This window comes from Galeopterus variegatus, unplaced genomic scaffold, assembly GCF_000696425.1.
Source record: "Galeopterus variegatus unplaced genomic scaffold, G_variegatus-3.0.2 Scaffold11790, whole genome shotgun sequence".
NCBI lineage: Eukaryota > Metazoa > Chordata > Mammalia > Dermoptera > Cynocephalidae > Galeopterus > Galeopterus variegatus.
Window position 1 is genome coordinate 39,703 of NW_007737901.1, and position 5,610 is coordinate 45,312.

At 36.8% G+C, this 5,610-nt stretch overlaps 1 pseudogene; it reads left to right on the plus strand.

The window, feature by feature from the left end:
* Positions 1-4,513, plus strand: part of LOC103610786 — a 16,703-nt pseudogene extending 12,190 nt beyond the window's left edge.
* The last annotated feature ends 1,097 nt before the right edge of the window (positions 4,514-5,610 follow it).

A 5,610-nucleotide genomic window follows, 5' to 3' on the forward strand; every position in this document is an offset into this window, starting at 1 on the left:
CCTGACTCCAGAGAACTTGCCCTTAAACACTAGGTGATGCTGCTCTGAGTATGAGTGGTATGGGTACCATGGAAACAGGGTGAGGGTGTCACATGGAATGTGTTCAGAGAGCTGGGGCCAACTGGTAGACAAAATATCTTTAAGAAGCAAGACTCCATCTCACTGAGTGCTCATGCATTAAGGGCCACATGTCAACCCCTGCTGGTCGAAGGCAGCTGCCACCCTGGCCCTCCCTGGTTGACTGTTAGCCCTACACATGGCTCCATCCCCTTTTGTTCCATTCCTCCATGGTGGCATTTGCCATCCCTCCTAATGGAACACACCTGCAAGTTTCTCTGCGCACTCCTGAATCCTGCTTCCAGATAATTAATTAAAGGTCTAAAATAGATCATTACCCAACACCTCCCTGGTGTCATTTAACAAGAGATCATTTCCCAACTGGATACCTTGTTGTTCAAAACATCTTAGCTTAGGTTTCCGACATGGTTAGGTATTGAAGAAACTGAGCAGCAGAGTTCTTTTTCAGACCCAGGTGAATTTCACAGGACAGTTTATCTAACTGTAACTGTGTTATAGTTATCTTGGGGATACGAGTATAGGAAGAAATTCATCTGTCCTTTCAAAAAAGAGGAAAAAGGTTCAAATCTTTTTTTACTATTTGGTTGGCAAGTACTCACTGAGCTGCTATGATATGTGTGGCACTGTGCTATCCTTTGCCAAGGACACAGGGACATGTGCAGACATGGTTAAGTTCTGCCCTCATTCTAACCTAAATTTGTGGGTCAATTAATACCTAACAATAAGTTCAGCCTGCTGCAAACATGGGGACCAATTTTTATTATCCTGCATCTACTCAGCCACTTGCACTAGCTTATATTCCCCTGGTTATGTAAAGTAGAATTTTGACCTTATTATTCAACAACCAAGCCTCTACCTCATAATTTAAAAAGCAGATCTCTGTCTTATCCCACCAAGACTCATACAGCTCCTCCCTTAACCCATCTTCTATCCCTGGGTGGATTTCAGGGTGTGATGGAAAGAATATGGACTTTGGAGAGAGCTAGGTCTGTTTAGGAAAGCCTAAGCTGAAGCAGAAAAACTCTCTGCTGGCCTAAATACACCACGTTGATACTATTTTACTCTTATATAGCACAGATCATGTGCCAGGGACTGTTCTGCATGATTTACATGGATCGACTCATTGAATCCTCATGAAAACTCTAGGTGGTAAACATGGTTATTATGCCTACCTTATCAATGAAGAGATCTAAGGCACAGAAAGGTTAAATTACTCATCCAAGTCAGCACAGCTAGAGAGTAGTGCAGCCAGTTCAGCCTGGAAGTCCAGCTTGAGAGACTGTGCTCTTAACTACTGTGCTTCACAGCCTCTCAGATATAACTGTTGGTTAAGGATAATGACAACAAAAATAAAAATGTAGTTGCATTTGAAAGCAATAAGGAATAATTCTAAAGTACCACAAAAAGTAAATTTAAAGACAAAGAGGTGATCAGGGTCCGAGATAAATATCCAAATTGGTATTAGAACAAAATATGGGCCATAGGAGCTAGGACTGGGGTTTTAATACCCACCCAGGAAGAGGAATTGACACCTCAGGCCTGCTTAAGGCAAGATCCTAGAACTGTTTATAAAAAGCATATAGCCTGAATTCCTGTCCTGTCTGTGACACGGGATAGAAAGAAAACCCATGCCTTCTATCACCAGATGAAATAGATCACCAGAGAAATCTTCCTGGTATAGAATTCATAAAAATTCTGAATAAAGTATTAAAAATAAGGAAATCTCCAGAGATTAGACATGATGGAAAATATACTCTGGAAAGGAAATTATTATTTTTACTAAGGCTGTTTGCCAATTTCTGGTGACCTAGAACTTAGGTTTAAACAAATCATCCACCCAGAGAACAGTAGACAAAACCTAAGACTCGCTCAGGGAGAAAGTTGAATCAGCAGCTCATAAATAAGGATAAGATTGTCATAAGTGGTTTAGGAAAAATAAAATAAAACAATAAACTTGCTCTTCAGAAAGATGGGTTGGATTATCTGCTTATCTCTGTATAAAGCAGATTAAAGCCTCCCCAAGAATCTCTACACATATAAGTCCATCTGCACATGAGTTTGGATCCAGAATTCACATGTGGTGTATAAACCAACAAATATTACAAACCAAAATGTAGTTGAATATAATCCAATGTTGTAATAGTGGAGAATTTAAGTAAACTCCTCTCTTGAGGATTGTACTTTTAACTCAGGGCTCTGAGGAGTAACATTCAAGAAAAGTGCATTCACAGTAAAAAAAAAAAAAAAAATATATATATATGTAATGTATAGAAGCAAGCCTCTACAATTAAGATTAAAAACAAGAATAACCACAAAAATCCATACTGCAGAACTAGGCTCATAATGATGACCAGTGTTGGAATTAGGCAATTTTTTTTTTATTTTGGACATAGGCAAAATAAAAAATTAATATAAATAATATATTTAAAGAAATAAAATAGGTATTGAAAATATGACAAAACATCACCCTCCCCTCAAAAAAACTATCAAAATTAATCAGAAAATTTTGAAAAAGAATCAAATGGAACCTTTAGAAATAATAAATGAACAAATAAAAATGAGAAATTCTACAAATAAATTAAATAGCAGATTTAATATACAGAAATGAGAGTCTCTATACAGAGATGACAGAAGTCTTGGTGAACTGGAAGATAGTTTTAATTAATTACCAAGATGGTAGTGAACAAAGATAGAAGACAACAAATATGAAAAAGACATTGAGTCACAGAGGATAGAACAAGATGGTCTAAGAAACAACCAATTGGTGTCCAAAAAGAGATAATAGAAAGACTAGGGAGAAAGCGGCCATATTTTAAAATATCATCATCTGAAAAATTTTTAGAATCACAAAAGACACTATTCCATAGGTGCAGGACTCTAATGAATCTTAGAAAGCAAAAGTGTACATTACTGTCAAAGGGGCTATAGATTAACAGCTGACTTCTCATCCACTAAAATGAAAGTAAGAAGACAATGGAATAATATCTTGAAAATAATAAAAGAAAATCATTGTCAACCTAGAATATGTGTGTTCACAGAAACCAACTTTTAAGAAAAAGGGTGAGGAGGCACTCCACAAAGAGGCATGGACATTGCTCCTTATTCTAGAGGCATGTGTCAGTGCATGTCAATTGCCTATAGTGACCTCAGATGGTGCTGAGAACTGCAGTGACTTCAGGAGCCAAAGGGAGGATTTGGGGACAACCAGAAGCCAGGAGAAAAAGGGTGAGGAGGCACTCCACAAAGAGGCATGGACATTGCTCCTTATTCTAGAGGCAGGTGTCAGTGCATGTCAATTGCCTATAGTGACCTCAGATGGTGCTGAGAACTGCAGTGGCTTCAGGAGCCAAAGGGAGGATTTGGGGACAACCAGAAGCCAGAAAATGGACTCAGTGGCCTTTGAGGATGTGGTGATCAACTTCACCCTGGAAGAGTGAGTTATGCTGAATCATTCCCAGAAAAAAACTCCATGGAATTGTCATGGTGGAAATATTTAGAAACTTGGCTTCTATAGGGAAAAAATGAGAAGATCAGAACATTGAAGATCAGTACAAAAATCACAGGAGAAATCCAAGCAATCATACTGTAGACAAAGTGAGTGAAAGTAAAGAAAGTTATCATTGTGGAGAAGCTTTCCACCAGATACCAAATCTTAACCTGAATAATTATCCTGGAGTAAAACCATGTCAATGCAGTTTGTGCATAAAGTCTGCATGGGTCATTCATTTCTTAATAGGCACATCCTTTCTCACACTGGACCCAAACCATATGAAGATCAGGAATATGAAGAGAAACCATATAGACATAAGCAATATGGAAAAGCCTTCAGTTACCTACACTCCTCTTGAATTCATGAAAAGACTCACACTGGAGAGAAACCTTATGATTGTAAGGAATGTAGGAAAGCGTTCATTTCTCTCAAAAATGTTCAAAGACACAGGATAACACACACTGGAGATGGATCCTATAAATGTAAAATATGTTGGAAAGCCTTTGTCACCACCATTACTTTCAAATGCTTGAAAGGGATCCTAATGGAGAAAAATTCTATAAATGTAAACAATGTGGTAAAGCCTTTAGTTTTCCCAGTTCTCTTCAAAAATATGAAAGAACTGACACTTCAGAGAAACTGTATGAATGTAAGGAATGTAGGAAAGCCTTTAGTTTGTCCAATTCATCTCAAAGGAATGAAAGAACTCATACTGGAGGGAAACCATATAAATGTAAGGAATGTGGGAAAGCCTTTAGTTCTGTCTCAAGCACTCAAAGACACATGACAGTGCAAACCACAGATATGCCACATAAATGTAAGATATGTGGGAAAGTCTTCAGCTGCCACCATTCATTTCAAATGCATGAAAGAGTTCACAGTGGAGAAAAACCCTATGAATGTAAGGAATGTGGGAAAGTCTTTAGTTTTTCCAATTCCATTTGAAGGCATGAAAGAATTCACTGAAGAGAAATTTTATGAATGCACACAATGTGATAAAGCCTTCAGTTCTCCCAGTTCCTTTCAAAATCATGAAAAACCTTATATTGGATAAAAATTCTAAATGTAAGGAATTTGGAAAAGCCTGCAGTTTCCCCATATGCTGACAAAAAATGTACAAATGCATACTGAATTGAAACCCCATTAGTTTTAAAAATACAGGAAAGTTTAAAATTTTACAAACTACTTTAAAAGTCATGTGAAAATTCACACTGAAGTGAAATCCTACAAATGTCTGAAATGTGGAAAGCCCAATGGAAATTAATTCATGTGTAATGCTCTAAAAAATTTACAACATGAATGAAATTTTGTAAAAGTAATAAAATGAAATCCTACAAATGTCTGAAATGTGGAAAGCCCAATGGAAATTAATTCATGTGTAATGCTGTAAAAAATTTACAACATGAATGAAATTTTGTAAAAGTAATAAATGTATTATGCCTATTAGTGGCTAATTTCTAAAAGTGGATCTATGCATTATTGATTTCTACTCCTTTTGCAAGGAAACATTGAGGTGAGATTGTTTTGTAAGTACTTTAACCAAATAGTACATGAGTTTAATAGCTAGTTTTATTTTTAGGTCCGTTAATAAAATTTTTCTCTTTCCAATTTGAAGTGTGTTTTATCTATGGGAGAAATGAAGTATATCATAAATATGCAGGCAGGTTTAAATTTTATATACTTTAATTGTTCATTAAATATTGAGAGGCCAGGGGCCAAATGTTTCATGTTGACTATGTAATCCCACCTACATTCATATGTTGGAAATCTCTCCCCTAATGTCATGGCATTAGGAGGCGGCATAGCTGGGTGGTAATTAGGATTTGATGATATCATGAGGGTTAAGCCCTCACAAATGGGATTAGCATTCTTATAATAGTTCCCAGAGAGCTTGCTTTCACTCTCCACAACTGAGGGCACGGGACCCACCTGTCCATGAAGTAGGAAGCTCTCACCAGATACTGAAACTGCTGTTGTTAAAAAAAAAAAAAAGAACAAAAGTGTAATACATTTTCAAAAAAAAACCCCAAAAAACAAAAAAA